The sequence below is a fragment of the Furipterus horrens genome, unplaced genomic scaffold (genome assembly GCF_987537825.1).
Source record: "Furipterus horrens unplaced genomic scaffold, mFurHor1.1.pri manual_scaffold_6, whole genome shotgun sequence".
Classification (NCBI taxonomy): domain Eukaryota; kingdom Metazoa; phylum Chordata; class Mammalia; order Chiroptera; family Furipteridae; genus Furipterus; species Furipterus horrens.
The window spans coordinates 5,922,136-5,944,024 of record NW_028327176.1 but is presented as its reverse complement, the minus strand read 5'-3'; the positions used below and the strand labels follow the sequence as shown (position 1 = coordinate 5,944,024).

The following is a 21,889-nucleotide window of genomic DNA, read 5'->3' as shown; positions in this document are numbered from 1 at the left end:
AGGAATCTAGAAAACAGAGGTGTAAAAAACAATATGAAAAATGGAAGAATATAATACCTTCCAAACATATAGTATTATAGAAAAAATAACACGTTACTTCAAAGGACACACTTCTTTATTTTCACAAAATAAGAAGTGTATGAGAATTTCGTATTATGCTAAACTTATAAAATCTATTATGTAGGTGTAGGTGACATTCTACTGGTATAGATCTTACCTAATTTATATTTTTAGTAACCTTATCACATGGTATTATTGAAAATAAATTCTGAAATATAGAATTCACAAGAGGTTAAACAGAATAAAATTCTATATTATGATTGTACATTTGAGAAAAGTCCTTTGATTAGTAAGTACCCCATTGATTTTTTAATCTAAATATACAATTAAATACTATAAATTAGAAAATATTCTTAAAACTAAGAAATTAAGTCTAGGAGATAAATGTACATTTGAAAGATGATAACATCACACTATTTAGAATACTTATAAAAATACTGGAATTTGCAATAAAAAGGCTTATATTTTAATATATTTAATATAAATTGAGGATGCATGTTCTATTTTAATAGAAAATTAAAGTATTTTTGTTTTGAATAAGGCAGGTATATTAACCACATAATGTTCTCTACTTTTATATACAAACAAGAGTCATGAATTAGATTACTTGAAACAAAACATACAAGCCCTCAAGAGCCCTGGAGTAATTTAATGCTGTATGGAATTAGCTTTTTGAGAACACATTGTATAGTCCCTAAGGGGCCCATACCTCACTAAAACCAAACTTCTAATGTTCTCCTTTCAATTTTGTCAGACATAATCATAGCACCTAAGCTGGGAATATGCTATTCAGAGCAAAGTATAAATATAAAACTGTACCAATGTGCTATTGTGTTATATAATACAATACCAAACGTATTGTATGGGTAAAAAATGTTTTAACCTTTAATATAGAACATAATTCAAAGGCAGTATTTATATAGGGTAATCCAAAGAGGGTGAATAAGAAGTTACTTTATGGAAAGGAAGAGAAGTTATATCCTCAACAAAGGTCAAATCTGAATCAATTCTTCTTTGGCTAGACAATCAATATATATGTTAATTCTTTGTGCAAAAGCTGCTCTGTGGCCAGGCCAGTTTTAGGCCTGTTCACTTCATTCCCCCATATTGCTTGGCAGAGTTTTCGAGAAAGAGAAGTCAAGATTTGGGGACAGATGTACAACATTTTTATTACCAGCAAATCCTGTTATTATTACTGCCTCTCACTCTACTTTCCCCAATATATACCATGTTTCATAAGATTTCCTGCCTGGCAAATATCTGTGAAGAAATAATAGCATGTGATTATAGAATTAGTCTGGCCTTTCAATTGTCTTAGAACTGAACTTGAATTCTAAAATGGGCTTTTCATGCCATAGTAATTAACCCAAAGGACCTTCATCCTCATTTACTGCTATGTTACCAGGTGGTTGTGGGAAATGCACTAAAGGCAACCATGTTCTTAACTTCTCGATACCAGAAAGCTGTTATAAGATGTAAACTTTTATTATTTGTTTTTCTCTTTAAATCCACACTTTTAGGCAAAATTGAAATTCGAATAAGTATATTTCTTTTTTTTTTAATGTGTAACGCTTCACGAATTTGCGTGTCATCCTTGCGCAGCGGCCATGCTAATCTTCTCTGTATTGTTCCAATTTTAGTATATGTGCTGCCGAAGCGAGCACTCGAATAAGTATATTTCTAATGTCACCCATCATTTTTTTAATTTCAGAAAGGGCAGAGAATTTATACCTATTACTTAATTCTGGTGGTCTTATCATAAGAAAATTTTCTATTTAAGTTATTTAGAAAATATTGTTACAAATATTCCAAATCAATTTTTTATACATATGTTGGTAATAGCTCACAAACCGAATGATTTAATGGTCTCTGGTAGGACAGCTCTAGAGTAAGCATACAGGAAGTGTGTGGTCCTGTCATTGCTACCTTTCTGCAGCTCTGTGAACTCCAACTATGGAACTCGTGTTCTAGACTGAAGATGTTTTTGCGAGTGTTCGCTGGAGTTTGAGGGGCATTTAAATGTATTCCTCTGCACCTTCCTGCCCTGGTCTACTGAGTTAACTATTTTTCACAGAATGTAAGTGTAAGAAAAGTTCTGATTATCTTCACTCCTACCCTGCTCTCTTGAGGAAAAGAAGTAAAAAGAAAGAAAGGAAGAAAGGAAGGAAAGGAGGGGAGAAGGAAGGAATGAAGGAAGGAAGGTAGGAAGGAAGGGAAAAAAACTGTAACAACCATCCTAACAAACGCTGACAGACTCAGAATAAACACAAGCTCATCCTAAGACAGAGAACATTCGTTAAATACTACTTTCAATTCCAGAAGAGACATTGGTATTTGCTTTTAAAGCATGCTTATTTCACTCACAGATATTAATGGTGCAAAAGTCATAGCTGAAAAGGGTATCAAAACTTATTTAATTCTATATAAAACTTTACCAATTATAGTAACTTAATACTCTTCCTTACATAATGCTGAAGTATTCATATGATTTCATACTATTACATATTATACCATTCTAGGTAAATGTATAATTGTTCTTTAGCTTTAATTTTAAAATATATTTCAATTGGAAGTCAACATTTATGCTTTCAAAAACACATATCTAAGTAAAAATCTAAAAGTATATGTACACGGTCTCCATTCTGAAAGCTACAAAACATGGATGGAATAACTTCTAAAAAAAAATCTTAAGTAATTAAAGACATATGGTGCTTGTGAATTAAAAAGTTCAACATAATCCTCATCCTCCTCGGCAGCCGTCTGTCTCGAGAGACGATGGTGTAGCTTCTTAAGAGTCTATCTGCACCGCCGAGAATGGCTGTGCAGTCCGACTCGGGAGTGACACGGTATCTGTCTCCTCCCGTGTTGAATCGACATCTTACGATGACGCTGGAGTGTCCTCTCCAGTGAAGCTGAAACTACAGAGCCTGGGCAGGGTGATATGGAGGGTCTGCTGTTGCCCATGCAGCAGACCCCCCCTCTCTTCGCAGCTGAAGGATCCAAGGGAAAGACAAAGTCAATACAGCTTGGCTTCAGGTGCGCCGCAGGAGTTGCCGGTGTTGACTACAATGTCAAACCGCCTTAGGGACTCCGGCTCCGGATTTTCTGTCGGGGTTTACTCCCTTAGCCTTTCCCCTGAAGAGGTATGCCGCAAGGTAGCGGAGGTTTTTTGGAGTCAGAGTTTTCCTTCTAACTTACTAATCATCAGAAAAATGCAAATTAAAACCACAATGAGATACCATCTCACACCTGTCAGAATGGCTCTCATCAATAAATCAACAAACAAGTTCTGGAGAGGATCTGGAAAAAGGGAACACTTTTGCACTGTTGGTGGGAATGCAGACTGGTGCAGCCACTGTGGAAAGCGATATGGAGGTACCTCAAAATAGATCTGATTTCCAATCTAGCAATCCCAATTCTGGGTATATATCCGAGGGAAGCCAAATACTACTTCAAAAGAATATAAGCACCCCTGTGGTCATTGAAGCGTTATTTACAATCACCAAGACATGGAAGCAGCCCAAGTGTCCATCAGTAGATAAGTGGATAAAACAACAATTGGACATTTACACAATGGAATGTTATTGGGCTGTAAAAAAGTAGAAAATTTTATCCTTTTCAGCAGTATGGATGGACCTGGAGAACATTATGCTAAATAAAATAAGCCAGTCAGAGAAAGACAACTACCATATCATTTCACTCATATGTGGAATCTGATGAACAAACTGAACTATCAAGCGAAATAGAGACAGACTCAGAGATGGAGAGCAGGTGACAGCTAAGGGCGGAGGGTGGGGAGGGCTTAGGGGGCGGAGGGATTCAGCAAAATGGTAGAAGAACTGATGGCCGTGGGCAACAGTGTGGTCATTGCGGCAGGGAGAGGGGTCTACGAGGACTCAGTGATAATGGGGAAAAGATACAATAATTTTTTTTTTAATAAAAAGAAGCTAGAAAGCCAGATTATGTTAATAGCCTGCTTTAACTTCTTTATTGATTTCCTATTCATTCAAATAATGTGAATTTGCTAGGCTAATTCTACATGATATCTCTGTTTTCTCTTTCACTCATTTATTCATTGATTTCCAACCTCCTCAACACAACATTTACTCTCTGTCAGAACTACGAGGGTCTTCGAATCATCAGCAAACCAAATAAATGACAAACACTTTCTTCATGGAGCTTACATTAGAGAAGAAGAGAGACATCAACTGAAAAAAACAAATACACACCGTCCTTGCTTTTCATGGTAGTGTCAAAGAAAATAAAAGACAAAACAATAAAAAAGAGAAACATATACACTAATACCTTAGTAATCAAAGGATAATATATGATTGTTCCATGACCTTTAAATATTTTGTCAAAACACTAAAAATCTCTTGTCAATTTTAAATATACAGAAAAATTAAAAAACAGACTAATATTTGCCTGGTGTACTTTAAGTTAAAATGTTGGCCAATTATATATCTTTGGAAGAATATATATTCAGATCTTCTGCCCATTTTCAATCAGATTATTTGCTTGTTTTATATTGAGTTGCACTAGTTCTTTATATATTTTAAATATTGATTTCAGATTTATGATTTACTAATATCTTTCCTATGCCAATGATTACCTTTTCATTTTATTGATTATTCCTTTTGCTCTTCAGGAGCTTTTGTGTTTGCAATAGAATCACTTATTGAATTTTTTTTTTTTTTGGTTTATTTTTGTTGTTGATTGTGCTTTTGGTGTCTTTTCCAAAGACATGACTGCCAAAAGCAATATTGTGGACATTTTCCCCCGTTTTTTTTATTCTAGGAATTTTATTGTTTCAAATCTTATGTTTAAGTCTTTAATCCATGTAAAGTTAAAAAATTTGTCTTATTCCACTTGCTACTACCTCCAGTATAAAAATAAGTTGTGATAGAACATCCCTCTTATCTAAGAGTGATAAATTTTATTAAAACATCTTGTATATTTTTTGAACTAACTATATGGATTTCGTCAAATATTGTTTTGATGTAATAAATTGCACTTAATTTTTTTTTAAATATAAAAACAACCCTGTATTCATAGGATGTATCCAAGTTGACCATCTTGGATTAAGAGGTGAGCCTTTTAATATGGCTAAATTCAGCTTGCTAATATTTTGTGTAAAATTTTTACATTTTTGTTTCTGTCATTGTTACCAAGGAAACTAGGGCTTGGCCACCTGGCGCCTTTACATATGACCCAACAATTGGTGTTGAAGGAAACAGGTTTTTATTAACAGGATGCCAATCCTGGGTGGGAGGCGGGGAGCTGAGAGCACTCCTGCTCAGGGCCCTCCTCTCCATGAGACCCCAAGTTTCCCTTGCTTCCCAAAAGGCTGCAGGCCAACACCCTGCCCAGAAGTCCCTCCTAAGCTTATTTGCCCATCAGCTTGTCACACAAACAGATCTCCACGCTCTCCGGAATGTGCCCTTGTCACCTCCATGTAGTGGTTCAGGGAAACGTGTGCCGTGTTACACTGGGTCATGGTGGAGTCCAGGGCGGCGCACGTCCCAAGGGAGTGACTTCTCTGTGTGTCCTTCAGAGAAGCAGACGTCTGCAGCTCAGCACTCCTGGCCAAGTTCAGCTCCAAGCATCTCTCACGCAGTCGGGGGGCTGGGCAGGCCCCCAGCTCCACCAGCTCGGCCTCTGTCTTGTCCAGGCAGACCCTCCTCTCCCAGCAGGCCTCGTGGCTCCCTCTCCTCCTGCTATTCAGCCCACCTTGATTTAAATGCTCATCCCAGAGCTTCTCCTGTGATCTCCTATCCAGCCCTTCTTAGGGTGCGTTAGTGTCCGCCGTTTGGGTCCGCACCCAGTGTCTCTGACCCTCTTTTGGTTGCCATCTTAGTCAGGGCAAGGGTTCCCGGCGACACAGGGCACCCAGGGTGGGCATCCGCTCCTGCCTCTCTTACAGGCAGGGCATGAGCACTCCCCCGGCTATGACAGAAGTCGCTGCAGGCTCGCACAGTCACATACACAACGTGCCCCGGGCAGCGGCCCTCTTCCCTTCAGGGAAGCACAGCCACGAACTTGCCGTTTGTTAGGCAATGTATCCCTTCACTCTGCGGGCACCCTCCCTGCCCCCATCCGGCCTGCAGGCTGGGTTGTGGGGTGGTGGTTCCCCTGCTCTCAGGGGGCCACCCTCCGCACACCGTAACAGTCAGAGAGTGACCTGTAGTTTTCTGAAGTTGGGTATGTACATTGTGTTTATATTTTTATGAGACTCAAAAAAGATAACCTTTCAAACCTACACAATGGAATGACTCATGGACATGGACAACGGGGAGGGATAATAAAAATAAAAAAAAATAAAATAAAAACCTACACAATGGAAACTCATTGTGAATGCTAATGGTATTAAGGTTCATTTATTCCAACTCTTTAATATAGTTTTTCTCACATTGCTGCGCCTTGACTGATGTTTCTGAGGCTATCTCTTCACATCAATTATTCAAATCACCAGGCTGTGTGCTTGCTTCTTACACATAGACTATGTTATACTTATATCTATCCATCATTTATCTATCTACGTATCTATCATCTACCTTTACACCTATTTTTAGGAGCCAAACTTAAGTCTTCAAATACGTGAAATATTTTTCAGATTGTAAAATATATTAACTACCGCATATCTTTCTTACTAATATTAAAATATTTTCTTTTAGCTTTGATCTAACACAGATGATTAATGTAAGACACTTTCATTTTTTACAAGAAAAACAACAATAACACGAGGTCAGTAGGTCACTTAAGGCCCAAACTGAGCACGTGATTTAAAGCTGTATCTTCCAAAATGTTGTTTCTCCACAATTCCTGGTGGTTTGGTTAGTTTCTTTATTCCAACAACAAATAGCAAGATACAAATATTTGAGTGCTAGATGATTTTATAAGTTGTTTAAAATAATCTATATAGAACACAATAGTTCATAATATATGAAAAATATAATCACACTTTTTCTAGTTCTGATAAGCTGTTACTGTGTCATGTGACATAAAAAGTTTCATATATAGCAACTCTCATGTCTGCAAAAAAAGAGAAATAATACTTTAAAAGTTCTGGTTTATAAAATAATTGTGTTTCTCAATTTTTCCTAGAAAGGTATTTTTTCAAAAATCAACTCAATAGAGAAATACATGAGCATGTAATAATTCAAGTAATAAGATATTCTTAAACATATTTTGAAAACCAAATATGTCATGGAAATAAGCAGTAAAGTTTAGAAAATAATTTTAAAAATAAAATTTGTTATGAGTATTAAATATGAAATAAATGTTATCATATGCAGTTAGTGGGATAATTAAAACTAAGGAAAATAAATCATGTATATATGGTCCCATATTTGTAAACACATTTATATCTGTATCTCTCTTTATATATTAATAAAAATAATTTTGGAATGACATTGACAAATTATTAGAATTGTTTAATACTCCAAGTTTATATACTTGGTAAATCTTGAATTTTATCTTAAATTCTTAATGTTTTTAATCAATTCATTTTAAAAAATAATGAATATATATCATTTTAAAAATTAAACAATCACATTATTGAAAAAAATCTTAGTTTAAGTGTTGCACCATTGGTGAATTCCCTCCCGCCTCTGAGTGCTAACCCAATTCCTTGTTCTTTCCGGAAGCGCTCTGTATAGACATTTATTGTCAGAAGCATGGCACAGTTTAGCTCTTGATTTTCCGTATGCTCTCTCCCCTACTAATGACAAAACTCTCTATAAGCAAACACAGTGATCTTTCAAAAGACAAAGCCTTAGGGATTTTCACAGCCCTCCATATTTTAATTCAACATATTTATTGAAATGATATACAACTGAAAAGGAAGAGACCAATGATCTCAAACTTGGGTACAGTTTTAAATCAGCTGGGGAATTATCAGCTGCCCCAATGTTCTTTCCGTACCTCAGTCCAGCTGAACCGGAAACTCTAGACAAATGAATGAGACATCAATGTATTTTAATCTCTGAGAGGGAGACCCATGCAAAGTCAAGAATAAGAACCGCTAAGGCGGACAGAATCGCCACTAAAATGCATGATCTCTTACCTGTAGTGGTTTCCTCTTCCAGGAGCGGCTACTGAAGTTTTGAAAAATGATACCTTTTATTCTGTGAATCATCTTCTGGTTCTCCTGAACATGAGACAAACTAAACACAAATAGTATTTAAAATGAAATTGTCCGTATTATTTTTGCTTACGGGAAAAAGAGAAAATGGTTAAGCATAAGATACAATAGGCTTTTAAGTAGAGGGACAGGCACATAAGGTTTTATAAGGAACCGTCGTGTTTGAGGAAGACCGACTGAATTTGATTGAGAACAGTTCCCCGTTAATGCCACAGGCAGAACTTGAAAAATAAACCCATGCTCACTAAAAGTTATATAAGTCTGAGTCAATGCTTTAATGCTCCTTTAAAATGCTTCCTTAATGATATTCAGAAAAAATGGAAATAACAATAATAACAGGCATTTACCAAGGATTTGTTTCATATCAAGGCCTACGTTGAAGGCTTTGTGCACATTTTAATTTAAGTCTCATAAAATGTTTTGAAGCGGTTATTATAATGTAATTTTTACAGATAATCAAACTGAGGCTCAGACTACGTGATCTTCCTAGTAGAAGACAACTTATAATTGAAAGAAAAATGATTTGAATGTTTACCTATCTCCATCTAGAAGTTATCTGAAATTAGTACCTTCCCTTCCATCTCAAGACTCTCGTAATAGTGGGTTATAATACAAATGAATGCATTACTTATTTATTTTAATAAGTTACTTCAGTAAGGAGAAGATACACTTTCTAGCTGTCAATGAGCTTTTGTATACCAAAATAAATTGGAATCAAAATGTTACTAGATAAGTATTTAACCATTATAAATATGTTAGAGAAAAGAATCAAATTTTTTAAATATGGATTTTAATATTCTTTTTAGCAAGGTTATAGTGTTTATATGGCATACACATCTTAAATAGCTTTAAAAAAAGGCTCCATGAGGCTCCTTGAGAGAAACAGCCACGCTTTCCCATTCCACTCCTCTAGTACCTACTCTCCGAAGGAATAGGAACCCTTTGGTTGAACAGAAGTGCGCCTCACGCAGGCTAACGTCTTGGGTCTAATGTGAGATGGCGTCTGGGAAACTGACCAATGCTTTTCCAGATCTAACCAAAAGTCTTAGGACTGGGTGGTAGCCGTTTATCATGAAGTTTCTGTACCTGGCTGTGTACGAAGGAACTGGGCAAGAGACTTCAGTTGAGCCAGGCAAGAATTCAGACAGCATAAAATCAAATATTCCTTGAGAAGGTGAAAGGGGTTCCTTATGGGTGGTAGAATTTCCATTTATGTTGTGGGTATCATTCAGAGCTTCATTTATTTTTTCCAGGGAACAAGAAAATATCCAATGTTCCCTCTCCTTTGGTTCGTAATACAAAGGTAATTGATGTTATTTGCATCTGTAACAGTTATTTTTATAAGCTTCAATAGTTTACCAACGCTCTTTATCTAAATATTATAACACCTTTAAATAAGGCAAGGAACGTGTCTTATTTAGTTCTGGTGTTATGAAGGTGCATTGTTCATAATGAGAACCCCACAAACATTGAATTTACTGAGATTTTTGTGGCTTGAAATTAACTTACTTAACTTGCATTAAAGCCTGGGGATATTTTACTTGTTAATGAATTTTTGTATGAGTTTTTTAATAAGAGGAAATATACTAAGAGCATGCTTAATGAATGGGATGCAATAACATTTGTTAAATTCAGTTTTGGTTCTTTGGCGATGCTTTCCAAAACTGAAATTTATTGGTAAAGTCCTCACTCATATGAGCTGTCTATTAGTAAAAAGATTTTATAGAGGTCCTTTTAAAAATGTTTATGTGGTTAATTAAAACGTTTAGGAGTTCTTCCATATAATTTATTTGGCATTTGTACTTAAGACATAAGGTTAACTAACAAATAAAAACATTATAAAACAAAATATTGTGATAATAGAATGAGGCTGTGATCACTGGAGGAGCACTCTTTTATTTAACAATGTTGATAGAGCAGGAAATTTAATTAGTGATAATCATTTAGTATGAAAACGTTCACATAATTCAATCTTAGCTATTTCCTGATGGTCCAAAATGAGCATAATGATTGGAAACATAATCACTATATATCCTGTGTTACTACTTTGGTAGATACACAAAACTAGATTCAAGAACTAAAAGCAGTAAAAATATTTGCTTGGGTTTGTATCCTGTTTGAATCATCCATGCAAATTGTCTTGAGGCCAGTTGATAAATGCTTAAGCTCCTCCTATCCAGACTCAGCGGCACGGCTAAGGCAGCGTTTACAGTGGGCCTTATGAATGCCAATAGGGTAAGTTTTGCTTTGTAAGATTTTTGGACGTTTTCCAAAACTGTTTGAGATTCCCATGGCGACGGGAAAATGCAAAAAGGAATGCAGTGTATAGTCACATACCCCTCCTTTGCACTGTCCCTCATCTCTAGTACAGGACAATTTTGCTTCCCCAACTTTTATATTAATAGAAACCTCAGCATACTGTTCCCCTTGTTAAGAATCAATAGTCTCCAAATTATTTGAAGGCAAGATTTTTGGGAGGCAGATACCTTATGGGATCTTATTACTCAGTTTCACTAAGTTAACATTAGAAAATTGTAGGGATAGTGTGTCTATGAAGTCAGACTTTTAGCTATGAATGTGTAAATGAGCTTAAAAGTTTACTAAATTGTCTCAAGACAATTTGCATATGTGCAGACATGATTGAAATCCAAGTATTTCTATCACTTTTAGTTTATGTAAATATTATTCTTGGATCTAGGTGCTTTTGTTTATATACCAAGTTTGTGATGCAGGATATATGGTAGTTTTACTTCTAATCACTATGCTTTTTTTTTTTTTAATGGCCCAGTTTTTCTCTATAACGTCAACTTAAAAAAAATAATTTATTTATTTATCTGTTTGTTTGTTTATTTATTTTATTTTTAGAGAGAGGGGAAAGGAGAAAGAGAGGGAGAGAAACATCACTGTGTGGTTGCCTCTTACTCATGCCCCCAACTGGGGACCTGACGTGCAACCTAGTTATGTGTCCTAACTGGGAATCGAACCTGCGACACTTGGCTCACAGGCCGACGCTCAATCCACTGAGCCACAGCAGCCAGGGCTTATGCTTATTTTTTATCATTATAAAATCACTGGGTTGAAATGTCTGAGAAGCTCTGTATTAAACGATTATCATTTTTTTTTATTTAATTAAATTCGCTACATTATCAACTATATACAGATTATCATGAAGTCCCACCTCCTTACATAATAAGTTTCCTGTTTGGACCTCAAAATATAAAACAACTCCATTATATATTTAAAATGAAGGTGCAGTTAAGAAGGGAGGGTGAAAAGGAATAGATCAGGAGACATATGAATTGTTTCAGTGACTACTATTTGTTGGGTACTTTGCATAAATCATAAATTTTTTCCAAGTTAGGTATGATTGTCTCAACTTTCAAGGCACAGAAAAGATATGCCACTTACTCAAGGTCACATAACTAATAAGTGAATAAATACTGGCATTTTAATACATATCTGTTCAATTTAAATATTACCTCCTCCCCACGTATGGCATTTTTCCAGTGCCTTTGATAGGAAATATAAAAATGAATAATTATTTAGGGATAGGCATAAATATAATCATGATCAAATTAGATATGGAAAGTAGAACTGATATGGAAAGGCAGTTGTTTTTGTTAATGCTTTTTTTAAAAACAGTGTAATCTTGTTTAGGTTATCCATCTATTAAGGTTTTTTCTTTCAAGTTAAAATCAATTTTCTTCTTATCAAATGTGTCTTCTCTGGTGGAGTGAATACTGGTCTATTTCACAGAAATCCAATATTCTAATATTATATAAACTGTGAAATGTTATCTCCTTGTGGAGCAATTACTTTTTTTTTTAAATGGGGGAAATAATTACTGTTCTGCCTACCTCACTGGTTTGTTATGGAAAACTCAGGAGCTAATGGATATAAAAGTACTGTAAAGAATTTCAAGTGTTGAATGCATACGAGAAAAATTTAATGCTATTTAATGAATCATTAGACCACCAGTTCCTTTGAAGAAAGGGGTATTAGTATTTTCGTTTATTTACTTATTCTGAGGGCTCTTCAGCACACGAAAATTGGCTGGTGCAGTGAAATTGTTGCAGATGAATTTATTGAGGGAATTCTAAGCTAACATTTACACATTCTGTAGCAAATAAGGAAGAATGTTACCTACAGAATCTTATTTATCTGTAATCTTCACAGCCTCCTGGCGAGGAGGTTATTATTCATGCATTAAAATATAAATGGAGAGAATAGCTGAAATCATCCAGCATCAATATCATTATTTAAACATCAACCCAATGTATAAAAATATAGCAATTTGTTCTAAAGGAGGGAAAAAACTAACACTCCTGTGTACAGTAAACCATCACAGGGAAGAATACTGATTCTCTATCCAGCTTACATGAGGCCATGTGATGTACCAGGATGTCTTCCTGCATCTGGTCTCCTGGCTGCAGCAGGAGAACCCAGGTGGAGAGCAGTTTTGGCAAAAACCAAAGGCCAAGTTCTGAGATTTGCAGGAGCCAGGATTATATGACACACGGGATGCTGAGCCAAGTGGAGGAAATGTCATTTTGGATAGTGTTGGAATGACAGTAAAGCTTAGAAGTCCCTTAAACCACTACAGTGAAAGGATTTGGATGGCAGTTTCTTCAGGTGATTTCCTTCCAAGTAGTGAGCATTTTCTACAGGGTGGTGTATTTACTGAGTCTTTTATACAGTTGTACGGTGGTGGAAATAATGACAAGTGAGGAACTCTCGGGGTCTTTTCCGTGTTTACCTTCTAATTGGTTTATAGCAGAACTCAGAAATAGTAGAGGGTCATGAGGCAAAGCTGGAGTGCAGGACGGGCACCCATACTGAAGTTAACGTTTGGAAGTCGGTGTCTAGAGCCAGCATTTACAGAAATGAGAGTGGATGAAATTGTACAGGGAGAGAGCACGTCCTTCCACTGAAGGACATCTCATTTGGGGGTGAAAGGTCAAATGATTGTCATTTTTTAATTAGAGTTTGAGGGGGTTTTAATGTGAAATAAACGCCATTGACTCAGAAGTGTTGAGGTCATGGTAAGGATTACAATTTTAAAACTCTAGAACATTCAATATCCTAAAAATATACGTTTTAGTCATTATTTAGTAAGCTGCTTGATACTGGTATTCATGATTTCAAAGGTAAATGGATAAGTCTTCAGAAGGAAAGGTAGAATATTGGAAAACTCACAGAAGTCAAGGAAAGTAATATCCTCTGCTTTTAATTTCTCATTTAAAAATGACTTCTCAGTCAAATCTCTTCTTCAAGAATATTTGAGCAAATATGAAGAGGTCGATACTCAAAGCCATTAGTCCCCGTGATTCTAATGAGAAGAGCTTACCCACTGTGTTTCCTTAATAAATATTTGTTAAAGTATAGAATAATGAAATGCATGACTGGTAAATCCCATGAACAATAATAACATGTTTGTAGTTATTATTATATGAGAAAGACTTCACATTCATTTTCACTAATATTCAAAACAGCTCTGTTGGAAACTGCATAAATTGGCCAAAAACTCTTTGAAGCTGTTCCTGTGAAGAAGAAGAGTTTATTTCTCCATCTTATATGAACTTGGCCGCGTGTCTAACTTTGGCCAATGGGACCTTAGCACCCCTGTGCCAACCTCCCGGCAGATGAGTGGCCATGAGAAGAGAAGGGAGGCTCCAGCTTCCCATCACAGCCCATCGGAGCACACACGTGGCTGAGACCATTGTAGATGATCCACGCCTAAAACAGCCAACTCAGACAGGAAGGAACACCCAGCTGACTCACAGAACGAGAGCTAATTAAGTGATTGTTGTTCGAAGACATTAATTTATGAGATATATGCTTTATAGAAACATAGAATTAATAAAAGTTCTATATTTCAATTAAGGATTAACTTAAATTAGCAGATGAAAAAGCTGAATTTCATGTTGTTGAAGTGACTTGCTCAATGTTACTTAGCGAAAAGGTAGAAACATTGATCTTTCAAACCATAGCTACCTGAACCCATATATTTCAGTTTGTCATTTACACACCTCAGTGCCTGCATTCTGGCCCAGCCAGTGGTGCAAAACTTGGCATAGAGGATTCATTCAGACTTCGTGATGTCTTCCATGAGACAGTAACATCTGGAGTTCTCTCGTTCTACTTGAAGGCCCACAGAACAATGAAAAGAACAATATTGAGAGTGAAAACCACTGTAATTAGCAATACACAATAATACAAGGGTTATAAAAAAAATCACACACACCATGCTATTGCTCAACTCCAGTGAACTTCAACAAGTCCTTTTAAAGCACACTATGTTTTATTTTTTATTTTTAGTCTAAAATGGTTTTTAACACTCAAAATTGACCTTGGAATAATGCAGTATGGAAAATGGAAAGTAAAATGGACTCCTAGAGATGTTTAAAAGCAGAATAAAAATAAAGTGCTTCATCATTCTGAAATATTGATGTAAACAGTCAGTGGCTATATTTTCCTTCTGTCCAGCTGGGAGGTAAGTGAAGCTCAAACTTGGAACAGATAGACATTGGTTTATATTGACTGAAGGTCCAAGGCTAGATTTATTAATTCATAAGTTAAGATCACAGCGGCTATCCAAACTTAAGCAATTCTGGTGACGTCTTGTGGTTGTTGGTAAGAGTACAGCCGGCCTTCCAACCAGTTCTACCACTAACTCGAACTGTGTGCTTTGGACTATCATTTAACTTTTCCGAATCTCAGCTTTCTCATTTGTCTTTAATACCTGTGCCAAGGATCCTTAAAAACTGTAAGTCCTAAGACATTTTACTTGTTTGAGGAAAAAGAGAAAGCCTCTACGGCGAGTGCACCAGGCACATAATGACCCCAAATCAATCCCCTCACAGTGTTCACTGAGACTTGTCAGAGACTTCACAACCTAATGGATTCTCTGCCACTCTGATCTGCTCCTCCCCCGTCACCGGTGTCCTTCTGTGTCCCGAGCTCGGCCTCCCACAGCTGTGTCCTATTAGGGGGCCACTGCTAACAGGCCCACATCAGACTCCGAGAGGGGGAGCTGCTCTCTCTAGCAGTCAATAGCACGGCGGAAAATCTGACGTAGGCATGCAAGTCCAAGTTCGCTTACATTTATTTCTAGAAACAATAACTCTTGGAACCTAAATTGGATCTCAGGATCACAGATCCCCTGCTCTTTCTCTATCTCTTTCCCTAAGCCCATGCAAGAAATTTGAAAAGACCCCCTCACCCCCACCCCCAGCCACTGCGAATATTTTTAGCGTCTCTGTGTCGCCGGTAAAGGTATTAAAAGGCATAGGTATTCACATCACACAGAGAAGGAAAACTCTGACTCCAAAAACCTCCGCTGCCTTGCGGCATACCTCTTCAGGGGAAAGGCTAAGGGAGTAAACCCCGACAGAAAATCCGGAGCCGGAGTCCCTAAGGCGGTTTGACGTTGTAGTCAACACCGGCAACTCCTGCGGCGCACCTGAAGCCAAGCTGTATTGACTCCGTCTTTCCCTTGGACCCTTCAGCTGCGAAGAGAGGGGGGGTCTGCTGCATGGGCAACAGCAGACCCTCCATATCACCCTGCCCAGGCTCTGTAGCTTCAGCGTCATCACAAGATGTCGATTCAACACCGGAGGAGACAGATACCGTGTCACTCCCGAGTCGGACTGCACAGCCATTCTCGGCGGTGCAGATAGACTCTTAAGAAGCTACACCATCGTCTCTCGAGACGGACGGCTGCCGACGACGATTCACATCACAGGGAGAGAGAAAGTGTCTTTCTCTCCCGGTGCCCTACTTCAGCTACATCATCCTTATAGAGCAATCGACAAGTCAAACTTTATTGCTCAGAAAAATCTTTTAATGTTTCAAGGGCCTGTGCAAGGTTCACAGAGGAAAAGGTGGCTGAGCTGGTCTTCTTCAACCTAAGGCACCATCGCACATGCAGCAGCAAAGCGCAGGTCGTATAATAATGCACCAGGCAGAATGAAGTTCAACTGTACGGTCTGTCCTCCCGTGTCTTTTATTATTGTTGTCCTATTGCAGTGGCCCGATGCTTTCCTCTCCTTCACCCAGTCCTTCCCCCAGTCCCGTAGTCAATCCCCACACCATTGCCCACGTCCATTGGTCATTCACACGTTTCCCTTCTCTCTACCGGTATCCCCACCCCTCCTCTCTGGCAGCTGGCAGTCTGTTCCATGTTTCCATGTCTCTGGTTCTCTTTTGATCATTAATTTATCCTATTCATTAGGTTTCTCTTATAAGTGAGATCATATGTTATTTGTCTTTCACTGACTGGCTTATTTCACTTAGCATAATACTCTCCAGTTCCAATCATGCTATCAAAAGGGCAGGAATTCCTTCTTTCTCTCTGCTGCATAGTACTCCTTTGTGTGAATGTACCACAGTTTATCAATCCACTCATCTACAGATGGGCACCTGAGCTGTTTCCAGCTCTTGGCTATTGTAAACAGGGCTGCAGTGAACATAGGGGTGCACAGGTTCTTTTGATTTGATGTTTCAGGATTCTTAGAGTGTATCCCCAGCGGTAGAGTCACTGGATCGAAGGGCAGTTCCATTTTTAGTTTTTTGAGGAGATTCCATATTGTTTTCCACAGTGGCTGCACCAGTCTGCATTCCCACCAGCAGGGCAGTAGGGTTCCCTTTTCTCCACATCCTCACCAGCACTTGTTTGTTGATTTGTTAATGATGGTCATTCTGACAGGTGTGAGGGGACATTTCATTGTGGTTTTAATTTGCATCTCTCTGATGGCTACATTTGTTGAGCTTTATTTTCATGTCTATGGGCCCTCTGTTTGTTCTCCTTGGAGAGTGTCTATTCAGGTCCTTCACCCATTTTTTAAATTGGATTGTTTGTCTTCCAATTGAGTGGTGTTGAGTCATATAAGTTCTTTCTATATTTTGGAGATTAAACCCTTGCCTGATGTATCATTGGCAAATATGTTCTTCCATAGAGGTGGTTCCCTTTTCATTTTGATGATGGTTTCTTTAGCCATGCAGAAGCTTTGGTACAGAAAGGTCTTCTCATCCAAATCTGATCTCCTGAGAGCCACTCCGTGGGCAAGAACACAAGCACATGCATGCACACATACCACAGAAATGTAACCCAGTGTAAACAATCATTTCTAGTGTTAGGAGCATTATCATTTTTAGTTAGAAACAGTGTACCTCTGTCACATGGTATTAATCCTTTGAAAGCTCCTTTTTACATAAAGGCAGTAAGTAAAACGTGAGTGACAGACTGCCTGGGCGCAAATTCTGACTGTATGATTTATTCGTTACATGAACTTGGTTGTGTCCTTACATTTTCTGTGCTGTGGCATGTAACGCGCAGGTTTGTTGTGAGGAGTGAATGAAACAATGAATCCAAAACACTAACCGTGCCTGACATATAGCGACCGTTAATTTACACAAATTAAGTAAAATAATGACTACGTCACATTTTAAAAATGAGTTATCATCTGTGTAAAAGTAGCATTTATTAAATTAATTAGTACTTCATTCATGCCTACTTATTGAAAAGTTACTACGCGTTAGGGACAGAGTTGTTTTCATTAGTTTTGATGACTTTTGCAATTTGACAGAGAATCCATGGTAGTGCATTTCTCTCACTTCTGTATTTCTTCAAAATGAATTATAGAGACAGAGATACTTATTTAAACCCATACTTCCTGTGCAATAAACAAAAAAGTTTTACTTCTGTTCTGCCTTGCATTTTAATCACATCTGATTACTTTCTTTACAAATATATCCTTACTACTGCTCGCTGCAGATCCTAGGACAGATGTGGCCAAGTCTCTTGTCAACACAAATTTAAGCTAAGTTAATATTTCAAATGTTTAATTGCTTATGAGGTTAGAAGGTGCCAAGAGAACACTACTGATTTTTAGATTGCAGGCAGGAGGAGGTAAATTTGATGTCTGGAAAAAAATATGACTCTGAATTCTGTAACGCCACAGGGAAACTGTAATATATCCCTAGGTTTTAAAAAATTATTATACTCTTCACTGTATTCTTAAGGCAAATGTAAAATAGAGCTTTACTACTGTGTTGTGGTAATACGGCCAAATCTTTATTAACCTCAAGGCTGAAATGCTCATCGTGTGGCTTACATTTTTATAATATAAATCACATTGTCAATTATAAAGATATGTTAGATATGGGCTTATGGCAATAGGGATCTCCATCTCATAGACTCCAGGTGTCATTCCACCTGAATAATCACATAAGATGACTGTTATTATAAGTGTGAATTTAAAAAATAATTCAATCTTAATTTACAGCTAAAACATTTCATGTGTAATTTGTAGTTCATATTGTAGAAGATAAATCTACTCGGTTTGGAAGATAAGAAGACTTTCTTGAAATATCTGAATAGTTTCCTAGTTTGCAAATATGTAATGAAATCAGAACCAGTAATTACTTATTGGCCACTTAACATAAACACAGGGAATGCAATCTCTAAGAAAAATGAACCAACATCCCACGAACGGCTCACCCCTTCTTTACACAACACTTGGTCAGTCTTCGCAGCAGCTCTCTGTGGTCCATATCATCTTCATATTACAGATTAAGAAACAGTGGATCAACATATAAAATACAAAGTTAATTTCCCAAGGTCTCACACGCACACACAATTTTCTTAGTGGCAAGATGATGGACAAAATAACTAAGGGACTCTCCTACTAAAACACCTACAGGCACTTGGTAAAATATAACAAACATCTTTTCACACACATAGATAACTCCTCACCCAGCAGGCTATGGGGAAACCTCAGGAGGCAATAGAGAAACAACAAAGATATTTTAATCTTTTAAGCAGATGCTACAACATTTTTAGGAGAGGAGATTGGTCAGTAATTTAGGACCTAAATTTTTTTAGGTATAAACAGGTGTAGGCATCAAGGTCTCATTGCACATAGAAAATGAATTAAAATTCAACCCACTTCTAAACCCAGAGTCCTAAATGAGGCAGCACATCTAAAAATAGTGGATTTGGAGAAAAGCTTCCCACCGTTTCTGGGAAACAACAAAGAAGTCAAGGCTAGTTTACGGCAAAAAGATTCTTAGAAATATAATACACATAGAAATATAAGCCATAGATACACGTGGGTTCTTATTATCAGCAACATTCAAAAGCCACGTAAGAAATTAATGTAAAATTTCCTTTTAAACATTAAAATATATTAAACGAAAGTGGCATGTTAGTGCTCATTGCATTTTATTCGTGTAGTCCCGCTTTTGAAAAATGAACACATGAACGTCATTTGCAGTATCTTTTTCACAAACGTCTCTTGATTTAATGTGAATGACCTTCCTTCCTGTTTCCCGAGAAAAGTGAAGCTCTGGGAGGACAAGCTCACTGACGTCAGCTTTCTGAACGGCTCCCTGCACACCTTCCCAGTCCCCTGAGTCTGTATCCATATATTCTGATTCCCTCCTCTAACTGCCAATGAATTATCTGAACTCATGAGCAAGGGCAAACTCTCCAGCTATAAATTCCATTTCAGGTGATCATTTATTTCTCTCTTCTCCCCCAAGGATGTCACTCTAATAATTCTTTCCCTCTTTTTAACATATTATAAATCTCTTCCTTTTTTATTGTAATATTCCTAATAGCATAGAACATCCTGTAATAGCTCTATAATCTCAGGGAAAATGTCTTGTTGCTTTTCATTTTACAGCTAATGCAACTGTTTTCCATTTATCTTCTCAGGATAATTCCTCCAAAGAATGGTTAAATATTGATGCAGGCTATTCATTTCTTATAATTGTTGTCATGCTGCCAATATATTCCTTTTTGAGAAATTAATGAGTGCTGAGTTGCTAAATCAAGTGAACAAATCTCAAAATCAACTTTCTTGACTTAAGAAGAAACATCAACGTATCTGCTATTTCTTTTTCAAACATTCTATTCATTAGTGGTTCTGTTATTTATTTATGTGGGAAAAAATATCCACATTGAGTGACTTAAAACAAGAAAATTCATTTAATATCGAAGAACGTATAGTTGAATTCAGTGGTAGTTCTGCTGCTCCGCCCTGGAGTCCCTCTCTCTGAGCTGGGTGAAGCCCTTCCACCAGCGGTGGGATGAATGCAGCCAGGACTATGCTGGGTGCCTCTTGTCTCCTTCCCATGACCTCTCTGCCCTGCTAGCCTGGGCATGCTGGCACACCGGTAGTCTCAAGGCAATGGTCCAAAAGTAAGCATCTCAAAGCCACAGAAATACATCCATCTTTTGAAGTTGCGCTTCAAAAGCCAGACTTGAGAAATTCTGCCAAAATCTATTAGTAAAAGCAAGTCACATATCTACCACAGATATAGACGGAGGATAAATAGAATAAACCTTTTGCTGAGAAAAGTAAAGACACTGAAAGATCAGGAGAGTTATTATCAATTATGAATATATAACATATATGGGGAACTCAGGAACTACAAGTCTTGACTAAAACCAGTCAGAAGATAAAACGAATGGGACACATGAATTTGAATAAATAGAGAAAGGGTTTACACAACAGGAAGGGAGTTTAGAGTAACTATGTCATAAGTGGCAAAGGTACGCCAATGACAACATCGGAAAAGCCATTACATCTGAGAATCATCATAAAATAAGAACTGAAGCCACAACTGCATGTTGGTGCCAGAGTCCTTGAGTTCAGATACCACTCTACCGTTGTTTAGCTGTGTGACCTTGACCGTTTTCTCACTGGGTGCCTGGTTTCTTCATCTGTAACAGAGTCCCAATAAAACTACCTCATAGTATTCTCAGGAACATTAAATATATGTCATAGGCGAAAACTTAGAAGTAGTAAGCAAAAAATAAAAAAAATATAGTGTGTTTAATAGACTAATGTTAACGCAATATTGTTTTAACAAAAGTTATACCTATGTTAGGAAGATATATGTGTGTATATGTGTGTGGTGTGGGTGTGTGTGAGAGAGAGAGAGAGAAGGATGAGGGTGAGTGCATTGAGGTGATAAATTCTCATTTTCGATACTAAAGTCCACTGATGAAGGCTAATATTAAAATCAATATATGGTTATCTAAACATGTTGTTTATCACTATGGAGGTAAAACTTAAGAGAATTAATGCCTCTACAGAGAGTTCAGTGGTTAGGGCTTGCTTTTGTTTTCATAATCAGCCTTGTCAAACAAATCGCCTTCTTGAGTTCCTGGTGGGCAAGAAATGACAAAGTCAAACTAAACATACTTTTTCCAAGGTCAATATTGGTATGAATAAGTGCCCAAACTCACATGTTCTCTGATATCGCTGTACCTTTGCACACTGTTTTCCTTTACCCTGCAATGTCTCACTTCTTGAACTTTATTTTCTGGCTTTTTCTAAAAATCAGTAAACATGGGTCAGCTCACATTCTGGTCTAGAAAGTCATTACCGAGCTGCCCATGCAGATTTGATGGCTCTTCCATTTGCCCCTTGACTGCACTCGGAGCCTCCTCCCTGAGCGCTCTGCATCCAAATGTCAGTTATGTGCCTGTCCCCACTTCCAGGTTGGATGCTCATGGTCAGAACCGTTTCTTAGTTGTCTCTGTATGTCCAGCCTCAGCACAGAGTAGAGAAAGGATCTAATAACTGTTTTGAAGTGAAGTCAAGTAAATAAGTCTTAGAGATGGAAGCTCTCAGAGATGTACGGTTCCGAATGAAGGCGGTGTCCCTACTATTT

At 37.4% G+C, this 21,889-nt stretch overlaps 1 non-coding gene across 1 annotated transcript; it reads right to left on the bottom strand.

Annotated features, from left to right (window-relative positions):
- Positions 1–1,617: 1,617 nt before the first annotated feature.
- On the bottom strand, positions 1,618–1,724 carry LOC150005627 (U6 spliceosomal RNA). The gene has a single exon (XR_016512028.1). It is a non-coding gene; the product is annotated as a U6 spliceosomal RNA (small nuclear RNA).
- Between the last annotated feature and the right edge of the window lie 20,165 nt (positions 1,725–21,889).